The sequence below is a fragment of the Cuculus canorus genome, chromosome 3 (genome assembly GCF_017976375.1).
Source record: "Cuculus canorus isolate bCucCan1 chromosome 3, bCucCan1.pri, whole genome shotgun sequence".
Taxonomy (NCBI): domain Eukaryota; kingdom Metazoa; phylum Chordata; class Aves; order Cuculiformes; family Cuculidae; genus Cuculus; species Cuculus canorus.
In genome coordinates, this window is record NC_071403.1 from 31,633,996 (window position 1) to 31,648,584 (window position 14,589).

Genomic DNA, 14,589 nt, shown 5'->3' on the forward strand with positions numbered 1-14,589 from the left:
TTTCCCTTCTGCACAACTTTATCACTGATTCCTTTCATATCTAGGTAGTCGGTCAGTTACAAGTATGAAATTTTTAAAGAAAACTAGTATGATATCATCACCAACAAAAATTACCTAAAAATATGCCCCATCTCAAGAAGCTTCCAGGTTACTATTCTGTAAACAGAAATAGCACAAGACTATAAGTTAAGGACAAAAGTTTAATTTTAATTTTTCAGGAATTTTGGAATAATAGGTCTCAATTCACAGTGCTGTTACTTCAAACAAGTCAAATCCTGGAAATAAAATAAGACATCAAGTCTCCCCCAAGTGTTCCTTCAAATTCATTACAACTTCCTTCCGCGAGTGCATCAGCTTCAATTCATTTAGATCATCTACATGTTAAAATACACCTGTGAAGAAACAGAAGGATATGGATACTATCCAAAGCAAATTCTTTGCTCCAGTACAGCTAGGGATCTAAAAAATGCTATTCCTGTTGCCAAGAAGCCTGGCAGAGCTGAGCTGTAACAGGTTGTCATCTGAAGACTGCTGCCTGCTATCAAACCCTTTCCAAGTGGAATTCTGCGACACATGCTCAAGTGAGCAAGGGTTTGCTTAGGCTAATTTAACTGTAAACACTGGCATGGACTTTTATCTATTTACTGCTATGGTAACGGGCACACATGGTAGCCCACAATCAGTGGGCCAGGTTGGTTCTGAAAACACTGCAGCTGCATTTGTATCACATCACATTTAACCTCCTAGGCCCTGCTAAATGGTACACCACTAAACAAATAAGAGATTATACCCTGCTTCCAGGCTCAATATGGCACATCCAGAATCTCCTTCCTACATCTCTCTACTCACAACATAACTTCTCAGATTATGAGACAACTATGACAGTCAGCTTGGCACAGTGGTCACAAACCTTGTGGCTACAAAAGGTTCAGGAAACCTGAAGGAAGCACATAACCTCAGCCCTGCAAACATGGGTATGCCTCACTTTACTACACATGATCAGCCCTGTTAATTCAGGCCTGCTCCCAGTAATAACAGGTAGCAGTTGTGATCTTTTTCAGGATGTCAAAATTGTCTGTTGTACACAACATTTTTAATGAAGCACCTGGTTTATTTTTCATCCATAATTCTTTCATCATCAGATGGTAATAATTTAAGTACTGTCAGTAAACAGTTTGCACTGCAAATGTGACAATAGGTGGCCAAAATACTACTGCTAAGACAACAAATATTCCAATTCTTCAGGGGAAAATTAAAATTATTAAATCTTCAAGGCAAAACAAACAAACAAAAAGCTATGCACAACAGACTTCTAATTAAACAGGTTTGTTTAATATCACAGTAAGGGACACAAGGATTGAAACTTTTCATCTGAATGAAGAAAAAACGCTTTTCCCTTGTGGTACAAGAAAATTCTGACCCATTTCTGTAGCACAGCATAATTAGTTATTTTCTTTTCCCTCTCCAAAAAAAAGATCCGAGTAGCTGAACTTTAAACAAGCCAGATAAACACATACTTCATACTTGTTTTCTGAAGTTAACATATTTAGACGTGTTCTAAAAAGGAAATAGGAGATAAAATACCGAACATTATGATTGGCAAAATTATTTTAGCATGTTTCAGGCTCCAACAAAATCCTCGTTTAGATCATCTCATTAACTTAAAAACGGTATTACAACTACTTAGTTGGGTAAAATCCTTCACCCCATCTCAGAGGCCCCTAGAAACTTCCATACTGCTCTGGCTTTAATATAAAGCACTTTTCCACTGAGGCAAATGAACTGCACAGCAGCTGGACAACATGTATTTTTTTCTTAACTGGAGGAATCTTTAAGACCTCAGGTACTTACTTCTTTGTGAGACATCCTGTCAATTAGTAAGACCTCCAGGACCAAGTTAGGTCTCTTATTTGAGATGAAACAGACCAGTTTTCAAATTCCAGTTCATTCCAGAACCTACTCATGCTATTTCAAAATGAAATAAATAATGCTTGGCATAATTTAGAATTAGTTCTTTGTTAGATTGCCTGCCTCTTACCAGAGCTATATACTTCATAACAACTTGCAGCCCAAGCTTTTTCCAATTTGATTTCCATTTCCATTTCTTGGAAGTTGTCTTAGACAACAAAGGAACTCAATGCTTTTTCTAAGTACTACCTAGCTGGATTGTCTATTCTGTTATTATTAAATAGTCAAGTATTACATACAGGAAATATTTAAAGATTACTTTTTTTTCTGAAATAATGAAAACATATGATAATACAGAATTTGTGTTTGTTTCTGTTACAGAATCAAGAAGGTATCTCTTTATAGCTGCCTATACCAACTACCGATTAAAAAAAAAAAAAACCAAAAACCTGAGTTTTTTTGTAATAGAATCAAAGTACATAGTATTTATACCCAGTTCATGTCCTAACAGAGCCAGCATCAAATGAACTTTCACCATCAACAAGTGACAGAAGATCTATCTCTGTTCCAAATTGCCCCAGCTCTAGACATCAAGGTAGAGCAAAGCTCACTATGAAATCGAATCCTATGCTTAAACCTACATAATTCCATTCAGTTCAGCACTACAGCAAGCACAGCAAGACTGTTGCATCCAAGGGGCTAACTCAAAGCATGTTTACTTGGCAAATCTAGAAAATGTTTTGTATTAACCCAGAAGAAAGAATCTTTCTCTCTAGCCCATCCCTCCACAATAACAAACTGTTTAACATGTGCACTGAAACAAGTTTTAAGCTGTTCCAGTGCTAAGTACCACTGTGGCCAGATAGATCTCTGTTCTGGCTGGACTGCTACTGCATGAAAGACTGGGAGAATATAGCAAAGGTCACTCTGTCAGATTACCACTCTGCCATCTGGCTTACTTGATGTCCCAACCAAGACATTTTTCTGCCAACTTCCATGTGCAAACAAGAAATAAGAGACACAAAGTATTAGTATAGCAGAATCTTCACACGCAGACCAGGGTTCACCACAAAGGACAGAAAACCAGAAAGGTTACATTAGCAAAGGATGACCTGAGATAAGTTTGCACCAAAGCCCTATCTTCAGCGCAAAGTAGTAGACTCACTGAAACATGCTGCTTTGGCCCTGCCACGCCAGCATCACTGAATAAAGTGCAAACATGGTTACAACTGCCAACTGAAACAGGCCATCACAAACTAGAGTAATGGCGCTGGCACTGAGAATTTGTTTGTTATTGCTTCACTGATGGATTTGCAGCATTAGCCTGGTTTATCAAAAAGATGTAAGCACTGAGGCATCTGGGTAATGGGCTCTGAATAACATAGGTTCAAAACAGTCCCCAGATAGCACACACCATTTAGTCCTAAAATTAAGATGCAACACTACAAAGGTTTGGGGATAGGTCTACATTTGCCCATTTACTTCAAAGAAAGCTTCTCCAATGAGCATTTACAAGAACTCTCAGAAATTTCTGATGAGCTAGACCCAGACGAGCTGTCTGTCAGAATAGATATGAAAAGGTTGAAGACCTATTTCTGGGGTGCGGATACTGAACAGTCCACTTCGAAGGCCCCTTTTGTCCAAATTCTTCCTCCATTGTCATGTGAGTCTACAGTTAAAGTAAGTTTTTAATTTACAGTTAACTATTAAGTTTGTGAGGAAAAAATATACATATTTTTGACCAGCATTTGACCTTAATGCTATTTCTATCTAAATAACACCAAAATATGTCACATATGTCACAACGTATCTATTTGGAATTCTATCAATATTAAAAATTAAAATCCAAGAATCTTTCCTCCCTGACTGAAGACACTAACTGGAAGGAAGGACTTCCTGCCTTGCTTCATATGCAAGTTATTCCTCAAAACAGAACAATTCCTGCACCTGATCTGCCCCCTACATAAAATCTGATATTATATCTCAGAAGACATGGTTATTCCTGAAGTCATCTTTAAACAGACAATTTGTGAGTGTACATCTAGAGAAATCCTTAGTTTCCAAACTCCCAACAAGAACTCGCTGATGAGATGGTATTAAAATCTGAATTTATTCATTGTAAAGTGCTTTGGGTTTTTTAACCTCAGGACATCCTCTCAAGTATTTTTTTTAGCAACTCCTTTTTGAGGGAACAGCTAGCATTCAGCTTCCACATGACATTTTCAGAAGAATCTTCTTAATCGTCTTAGCATGTTTCTATGCACATGCATGAAGATTTATTACTACTGGGAACTATTTTTGAGGCACATGGCTACAAGATCTGATGTACAAGAACTGTACCTCCTCCTAAAACATGCAAATCCATGACACTGCTGAACCCTCTAGTGTAGACTTCTGTCTCAGAGATGAGGAACAGAGGTGAAGAGTCACATACAGGGGAAGCACACCACAGCCTATCACTATAATAATTTTTGTACTGGAAGTGCCATTTAGCAACCATATTTTTCACTGCAGTTAGCAGTGACCCTGAATTCAGAGCATATGAAGACTCTGATTCCCCCAGGTCTCTTTTACCAGTGCCAGCAAACATAGTACCTACCTCTAAAAAGTAGAAAAAAAACACAAAACAATTTGTGCTTCAGTATCAGGTATTCACTTAAAGCATAAGCTATGAAGAGTTAACCAGTGCCTTTAGAATCTAAAGGTTCAAGATATTTTACTTTGTAATACAAAAAGTATCCTCTCCACTTTCATTTCATGTTTCATCCACACCTTTCATTCCTAGAGAAAACCTACTCAAAAACTTATATAATTTAGCAGAAAGGCCTGACACCAAGTAATGAAAGAAAGAGAAGCAACATTCAACCTTCTCTATTTACACATACTCTTCTTCTGATTGATGCCAGACATCAGCCAAGCAGCGTTGACATGTTCTGAATAGTTAGAAAAGCATAATGTTAGAAGCAGAGATACCAATAAGGCTTTTAAAAGCCAGATAAAAACATTTCCATTTGGCTGGTTTTCCCGTGTCAATAAAAATGCCAGAATTAAGCTTCTTTTATAGAACACTTTTGATATATTAATTTCTAGGTAAATATAAGCAACTGTTATAAACATACCCGTTGAGTTATTTTTTAAAAATTGGAATGCTTCTAAAACCTCTTCTGTAATACGAAGGCAGAATAGACACATATAAAGTTAGGGCAAATACTGAAAGCAATCTCGTCCTGATCAGGACTTATCTTCATAATGCGATGAGCTCCAGAAAACACTACCTGCATGGTAGCTGCCAATTATTTAGCCCTGCTAAATGGACACAAGTTTGCACTCAGTGTTGTTTGGATATTCACAGAAATAGAAAGTTTAAGAAAAGCTTTTTCCTTTCTTCAGTCTTTACATGGAAATCAGTTAAATCTCGATTAAAACTAAAATTTAAACAAATGGAAAATCCAAGCAAACAGCTTAATTTGGGCGGAATGTGCTGTTGGCAAACAGGCTGCATTTTAAAGCTAAAAGTTTTGTTGCCCCAAAAGACCAGAAACAGCAGAGGCTCAGAAACAAACCACAATGGAAAAATATCTTTCAGAAAGGAGGTTCCTCTGCTCTTTACAAAAAATAAATCAATTAATCAATCAATCAATCAATCAGGAAAGGCTTTAGGTAAGTTTCTATTTTCAAGTTTTTTCCTCCTTTGAACATCGTATTATTCCATGCTTACTATCCAGGAGTTAAGGAATCCTTAACTAAAATACCTACTTTAGAAAAACAATTTGATAGCAAGCAAGAATATCCCAGGGAGGAAAATTTAACTAAGAGGTTGTTGCACTTTGAGTCTCACATCTGAGTCTCACAAAGCCAATCAGATATTTAGGTAGACAAAGGACTTTGCAGGAAAGACTTGCAGCTGAGAAAATCTTATTCCTGATTCCAGAAAGCCTAGAAAAGTCAAGCAAAGTTACAATTCCTAATTAATTTACAGCAAACAAGCACATTTCCAGAAGCACTGTGCTTTCCTTTAGCACAATGCCTGGACTGAAATTAAGTTCTTGTAGTTGCACAGAAGGAAGACATATCAGATTGCATGGCGTAAGTGGCAGTATGCATTCTAGCATCACCTCTATTTTTAAAATACCAGTCCAATGTATTTTGGGCTAGTATTCAGGCACTGGTACACCACAGCAGTTGATACTTTTGACCCAAAATGACTTGAAAGAACATGTTCGGTTTCTACATAAAGCTGGAGTAAGGAAAATCATTAATTGTTTACTAAGTTTAAATAGAACTAAACCAGTTCACCTTCCCAACCCAACTTTTGGCAGCAATCTAACCCGAGCTTTCCAGAAGAAAACACAAAGAATAAAAAAATAAAGTCAAAGTCATTGGAAACATCAATAAAGTGGTAAACAAGAGAAAAACCACCACTTAAGTTTTTGGATTTAATTCATGGATGTAGATCCAAGTAAAGATTTCCATGTTTCACTTGATTTTTGGAGAGAGAGTTAAGCTACTTTTTTTATACACACACCCACCATTAAACTGTAAACAACTGACTGGAATAGAAAACCATACTGCCAGCAAACCATATTTTTGGAAATTTAAACACTCATTATCCACAGGAAAATATAATCAAGCTTTCAAAACTCTTTTCTGTCTCACAATGGTATACTCAGTACTTTTCCACTATGTTTATTTTAAAAGGATAAGCCCTGACCTGAGGAAAAAGTCAAGAGTAGGATGACAAAACAGCAAATATTTCTTCAATGCTCACTTTTGCACTTGTCACACCATGAGACAATGTAATTTTCTCGCAAACAGTGTACTTTGGTCAAGCTAATGGAAGACGTATTATTTTAGATAACCTAGGAGTCCATACTCTTTTTTTTTTTTCCACTTAATACTTTTCATATTACATCCTAATTTCTAAACCTTTCCAAATTCTTAGTGCTTTTTACTTTGATTGAACACCTCAAAATGCATAAAATTTCTCCATATGTGAGCAAAATATCATCCAAATGCATGCCAACATCCCAAAATGAAAGCAGTTATTTACATACCAAATGTGAAAAACAAATTACAAGATTTAAAAAAAAAAAAAAAAAGATAGAAATAAGTTGGCTTTTTGGCAACTTAAAGCAGAGCAGAACTTTTAGCAAAATCAGCAAAGGGAGAAGAAAGAATCACTGCTACCCATACACCATGAGTAGCAGAGTGAGAAAAATAATTTGAGATAAAGGTCTAAATTGTACACTAAAGTACATGAGTATAGATTGGAAAGGATTGTCTCCAGCAATGAAATTAAAACACTGGCCAAATTCTAGAATCACCTCTCAAAAAGAGAAGCAGAAGGATAAATATATATATATATATACACATACACACACACACAGTATATACCTAAAACAGAGCTTGTGTGACTTAGCAACTGCTAGATCGGGAGAACAGATGCTGTTATTTACAAAGTGCATTCAAGCTGAAGCATTTCTGGTTTCTACAGATCTCTAGATATTAGCTCCTATGAAAAAAAAAAAATCAGGAAACAACTGTTTTTTCATGTAAGCCAGTAATGCATGCCCAACAGTTGCTTACTTTATCAGCAAATAATAAGAGAAGAGGAAATGTTTGTGCCTGATTTCTTCAGTTTAAAGCATTTTATTTTTTGACTGCATTGAAAATCAACCAAGCCAACATTATTAAATGTGTTTCACTCTTCAGTTCTTTTGAAAATAAAAATTCTAGTTACAATGTCCTGAAAAATCAATGCAACAAAATCATGTAAACCCAGAAATTTACAGATCAAGTTATCTCAAACAACTATAAGAAAACGTTGACTTAGCAAGGCTTATTTTCGTACAAGAAGGATGGCATACAGCTAGCATGGAAAATAATGGAAAGGTTCCAAACAGAAACAGCATTCAAAGTGACAGCATTTGAAGTGACCCATATCCTCTACTTTACATCACTGTTTTCAAACAACTCTTTATTCCAACCAAAGACATCCTCAGGGTCAGGCAACTCTACAGTTGGCAAGTTTAACAAAAGGAAATTTCGCTTTGTCTCTCTCAACAGACAGACTGAAGCCTTCAGAAAGAGGCTGAAGGACTGAGTCATCGACTACTGACAATTTCAGTTTTTAAAAAAATACGTTCACATCCCCACTCCGAACATTCCCTAACATGTCAAGATTAAGTCTTCTGCCTTAACTTTTCCAGCCAATCTCAGCACATACACGTGATATAGACCCATCATCAGAACATGTTTACAATAAATACTGTGGAGGTACAGTCATTTTGTGGGCTAGCAGTAGCTGTAAATAAGATTAATCACTCAAGTGCATCAGGTCATTACTTCAGTATCTCTGCCAATATTGAGAAAAGCAAGACTATCTGAATACCACAAAACAACAAGCCTAACAGACAAATGTTCTCTACACTAGCAGTTTGGCAGGGTAACAGGTGGCTTTTGAAGACAGCATCCTACAAGACATTATTAAACCCATTCCACCGTGTGTTTTCATTTCCTTTGCATAAGAGTACTATGGGAAACTGATGTGGGTATTGACATTGTGCAACGATACTAGTCAGCTTCCAGATGGATAAGATTCACTATCACCAGCAAGAACACTATATTTAAATTTGTAGGCTTGAACAGTCTATAAATCTCATCTGCAACACCTTTCCATGGTGACTGACCAACAGTAAGCATCACAGGAAAACATCACTATCATGCAGCAGGACACAGTCAAATTAACTTGGACAAAAGAATAGCCTACAACGTAACAGATATGCCTACCCTCAAAGTTCACTAAAGAAAGTAATTTCTGTTGTGCGGGAAGGCTAAAAAGACTGCATAAAAAGAATATTGAGGACAAAGTTATGAAGTTATTTATCAAAGACTGCACCAAAAGCAGATTAAAGATCTGGAAAACTAGCCAGGTTCCTGTAATATCAGTCATCAGAATAAACCACTTCAGAGCAAGGAGCAGATCTGAGTTTCAGTATCACTGCTCTTAACATGCACACCACAGAGACCAGACATGCCACAAAGAGATAGCGAACTCTCTTGTGAGAAAAATCTAGCAATGAAACAGAAAAGTAACTCCTATTTTATCCTTTACGAACATACACAGGAGAACAACTGCTTCCTCTCCTAGCAGAGGCTTTATCTGTCCCACACACTGTGGCAGAGGAAGAGGACAGGATGCCTGCTCTGGCTGTGACTAGAAGTCTTCCTGTCCTTTCTAGATGCTCATTTAATTTAAACCCATACAATTATTTTGCCAGGATTTGAAAAGGTAAGGATATTCCAATCCATGTCCCCTGCCAAGCAAGCCTAGGTCACAGGCAGCACCCAAAGGCTGCAATATGACAATATCTGGCTGCTGACGTGACCCCTCTCTTGTTATGTGCCACAGAGCCCTCTGAAAAGGAAGTAATCAAAGTCTGCCCAAGCCCAACTGCTGCTTTTCAGTAACAGACAGAGGTTTCAGATCTTAAGTTCCAGTGCTACATATCTGGTATATATAGTCTTAGAGATTAAAGGGAAAGCACTTGGGAGGGTACGTCCCTCCAAGCAGTTACCAACACAACACACAGAAAAAGAAGCTGGAAGAAAAAAAATCCAGTTACCAATGTTCTGCCTTTCCCAGGGAGATCAAATAAGCATACCACTCCTACCTGACGTTTAAGAACAGTTTAGACAAAGAGTTCTAGTGATGAACACCACTGGATAGTCTACGCCATTGCTTGGTAGAACCTTGAATCCCTGATATTCTCCTTCAAACATCTAACCACATTCTTGCGGGAATTTAGATCAACCAATCATTTGCTCTAGCTTGTGTTTCCTTCCTCTTTGCAGGTGATAGGACAAGGGGGAATGGCCTGAAGCTGCACCAGGGAAGGTTCAGGCTAGATACCAGAAAAAAAATTTTCACAGAAAGGGTCATTGGGCACTGGCAGAGGCTGCCCAAGGAGGTGATTGAGTCCCCATCCTTGTAGGTATTTAAAAGATGGGCAGATGAGGTGCTTAGGGACTGGTTTAGTGGCAGACAGGAATGGTTGGACTCGATGATCCAAGAGGTCTTTTCCAACCTGGTTATTCTATAATTCTAATCTTTTTATCCCCTTCATCCCCCATTTATTTAGGAACATGTTGTCTTAAACTCCCTTATAGCTGACTGTGCAACCGGAGGTCTAGAAGATATGATACAAGCTCCCATTAAGTATTAACATCATTTTAACTTCTATGGCTGCTCTCCAATGTTCTTATTCCCCATCCCAGCTTGTAATCTACAATTCAGCAAGTGCAAAACTCAATTTCTTTTTCCAGACACTAGAAGAGTTTCATCACTGCTGCACTATTTTTTCCTTTGAGATGAAATTATAATCCACCAGTTTCCTCTTCACCCCATCCCATCTAGCCCAGACTGAAGTTTTACACCAGTATTCTTTGAGTCTACTACTTCCTTCCATTATCAGGTCTGAGATTGCTAGGTTGTTTGGGTGTTTCAAGCACCTCAGAATTAATTTCATTAGGCTCTATCAGACTGAAAATCTGTTGCTTATCCAAGCAGCCTACATTTTTTTCCTCCTTGTACTATTTACGTTTTTATCATGGCTATTAACTACACTGACTGGATTAATCATTTCAGAGAACATTTCAATCACCTCAGCTTTATCTGTTAATCCATTAATCTGTGGATCTTTTATTTCTTGCTTTCTTCCAACACCCCTTTTAGCTATACCTCATTATGTATTTGACTGTCCCACTTTTGTTCATGCATCTTCATAAACTTCATTACCATCATCAGCAACAGTTTCCCATCTCCCGTATGTTCCCTATGTTTACATCAATGTAGAGATCAATAGGGAGCAAAGCTTTTTCCATTAATTTTCCCCTTCAATGAAAGTTTTTGTTACTATTACATTATTTCTCAAAGAGGGCAAGACCAGTTTCTTTCTCTCCCACATTTACCCCCTAATCAAGCTTTACATGCCAAATTCTAAGTTTTTTACCTTTGTGGGTTTTATTCTGCTGTTCTGTCATCACTTATCCTATGTAGGCTAACATCTTGTGGTCATTCCTGCAAAACCTGCCCCCCACCTATGCATTCGCTCTTAACTCAGAAGGCTATTTTTTGAATTTATATACCTCAGCAGAGAAGTATGTTTTGCTCAGTCTTTTCCAAAAGATATTGAACAGTTATGAAAGATGTTAACAAATCCCATACTCTTAATGATTCTTCTCCAGCTACTGACGCACACCTTATTATTTATATCCCAGTCACACAGATCTAATTGATCTGATAGAGGCTGGGCAGAATACTTTTAATGATCTTATGTTAAGAGCTTTAAATTGCTGTTCATTCCCCATATATTTTTGTTGGTGTACCTAGCATACTAGGTGAAACAACCTGCTATTCTGCAAGATCATAAGCAATATGCTACAAACATGTGCAAAATACCACATACAGAAGAAGTCATCAAAAAGCAATTATATATTTAGGGTTATCTCAAAAAAAACCCCACTCATCAGATATTGTAATGCACAAATATTCAAACTCTCTTCACTTGGTTAAAGCACCCCAATTGAAATATCTTTAATATATTTTAAAATACATATATTTGGTCAAAGTGACATTAGCAACCTTGCTTTTATTAATAAAAGAAAGTCTAAATTAGAACAAAAGGAGCTAGTTTACCGATATTGTCTTCATAATAATTCTTGCAAAACCAATTTGTCTAATCTAAAAGAGAAATTAGATATATTCTCTTAGGCTAAAAAAGATATGTTATTATACATATATATATATATATAGCCTACAATAAAATTTACATTAAGCAAGAATTTATTTTTCTAGAATCTGATAGAGGCAATACTATTTAGTAATAAGAGTATTAATAATATCATATATTAATAGCAAAGAAGAAAGTTGCACAGTCAGGAATCCACTGTATTTCAAAGGAATTTTTCTCCACAGGGAAAAAAAGAAAAGGCAATCGTAACAAAGGCGGGCTCAGAGAGATGCCATGCTGACACAGGCTGCTGCCAAGCCTGCAGCTTACACCAGCCATATAATGCCTTCTACCAACTCGCTCCAGACAAAGTTGCAAGAACACCAGCAGCACAGTTGCTCAAGCCTAAACGTTTGTTGATTACCCTAAGAGGCAAGAAGGTGCTAACCCAACAAGAAATAGCTATTGGACCACACAGAAAATTCAAGTTCCTGATTTATCCACTGACTTACTGTCGATGCAGGGCAGAAAGATGAAGGAAGCACATTTTACAATCTTCTATTTTGGGAGGGGGTGGAGGGATGGGGGTGGAAATCAGTCCAAGCTCCAGTTTGCAAGTAGTTTGACTTGCAAACTACTAGTCAGAGTCAGACCACCCTAGAGGAGAGAGGAGGAGGACAGCAGCAGCTCCCTGGTGAATCTTTGCATTCAAAGTTACCTCTGCTGCCCTGGGCTCTATGTCATTTAATAACCTGGCAAAGAATAAGATTTAGACAGCATAATGGCAGATATTGCTCTGGACTTCAAGATTATTTCATATCCCAAAACAGGGAGATAAACTAATACAAGTGAGTCCTTTAAGTACTAATACTGTTCTGTAGAGGATTTCACATTTTTATGTTACTAAGCTATTTACCTTTACAATCACTGCTGAAAGCCATGAGTTATACGGGATAATTATATTTAATTTCATAGATTGCTTTCTCTACCATCTTTATTGGAGAGTTTTGAATAAAATTCCTCTTGGCCATGAAATCAACAGAAAACCATTTCATGCATGCAATAGTCCACAGCATCCAAAATGGAATACTTTGATTGGATTATTTCTTCCACAATCAGATTCAAAGATTACTATGAAAGTGTTTCATTTACAAGTACAGCCATAAGAATGAAGACTTGTCACTCTATATTTATAGAACACAATATTTCTCTCAAATTTTCTCCCTAAAAAGAAAAGTTACAAAGGCAGCTTTTAAAGATTTTCTTCATGTTGTATTTGATTTCACTTTGTTTAACGCATTATTAAACTTTTACCGCAGCTTGTGTTTATCCAACTGGTTTCATATTAGTTATACCATTCATATCTACTACTATTAATCAATCCAGCTACAACCATGGAATTTGAATTTGCACTTGCTGTATCAATATGGACTTAATTTCTGTCAGAAATTTAATTTATGGCCTATTTAAAAAAAACTAGTAATCAAGTTTCTGAACACGACTGATAATTAAACATGACAGTAACTTCATATACAAAAACCTCACAGGAGTCATCAGATCGTATATTCTGACCTCCTTCAAGACTTACGTGAGAGAGAACCACCTGCTTGGCCTTTGAATAGACTCTGATAACTTGTGCCTGCTAAAAGCAAGTCCTCCCTTGGCAGTCAGTTCCAGTGACTCATCACTCTCTCTGCTAACAGGCTCACTTCTCATTTTAATCTATAACAGTGAAGATGCTGACACAAAGGTGCCAGATTCAGTTTTCTACTTGAATATTAAGTTGGTTGTAGTTTTTTTTGTTGCATTGGTTTTGAAGAAAAGCAGTATAGCTTGTATATAACTTGACATAACTTGCTTTGAGAAAAATGCTCTATACAGTCCAAACTGCACAAAATAAAGTATACTGTATTTATCACATTGCACACTACAGAAGTAAGACAAAATAAACGGGGCCTCTCTCATCCTCAAAAATCTAAACTCAGAATTTCCGTGGACCACTTCAAAGTAGAACAGAGCAAAAACAGATCTGTACACAAGTTCCTTTAAAATACATCTATAAGGGTATTTTTCTATCATAATACATACGATGTTTCTTGTATAATAAATAAGACATACATTACACACATATAATAATTTTATATAATTATTTTTCCCCCTAGATTCCCCTATATTAAACCCATTAATGTTCAGGAAGAAAAAGCACAATAGTGGGAATCAGGCAGCTAACTCGAAGCACAGCTCTATGTATTCACTTGTGATTAAAAGAAATACCTTAGTTTCCTTTTCCTACTCTGCAGCAACTTGTATTTTTAGCAGCTCTATTGGCCCCGTCAATACAAGCCCTGCATCAGCATTTCAAGACCATTGCAAAAACTTAAGATGAGCAAGGGCATTGCAATGCCAGTAACTATAATTATACTGTAACAGTGGAAAAGTATAAAGTAACATTTATTTTTGTTAGCATAGAAGGTCAGTAAATGTAAACCTCTATTGGCTAGACCAACTATGAACTATAAAAAAGTTTGGATCTTACCGATGCCAACGGAGAAACTATTTATGAATAAACAACAAAAAGGGAATTTAGACAGGCTGTGCTTCAGTAGTCTTTAAGCTCAAAAACTTCCCATGCTGATTTATATTTTTAATTGGCAGTCCCAACTGTTTATACTCAAATCTTTCCTGCTTTTGTATTAAAGCCAGCTGGTCATATCGCAGCACTGTGACCAAAAGTAAAGCAGTAAAGTTGTCATGGCCTCAAGCTGTGCCAGGGGAGGTTCAGATTGGACATCAGGAAAAAAATTTCACTGAATTGGTCATGCACTGACAGAGGCTGCCCAGGGAGATGATGGAGTCACCATCCCTAGAGGTGTTTAAAGGACGGGTAGACGAGGTACTTAAGGATATGGATTAGTGGGAGATAGGAATGGTTGGCCTCGAAGATCCCAGA

The 14,589-nt window shown here is 37.0% G+C and overlaps 2 protein-coding genes across 3 annotated transcripts in view; one reads left to right on the forward strand and one right to left on the reverse strand.

The window, feature by feature from the left end:
- SESN1 (sestrin 1) overlaps window positions 1-14,589 on the reverse strand; it is a 78,300-nt gene that overhangs the window by 62,782 nt on the left and 929 nt on the right. The gene's annotated exons all lie outside the window — the stretch shown is intronic.
- CEP57L1 (centrosomal protein 57 like 1) overlaps window positions 1-14,589 on the forward strand; it is a 58,661-nt gene that overhangs the window by 18,198 nt on the left and 25,874 nt on the right. The gene's annotated exons all lie outside the window — the stretch shown is intronic.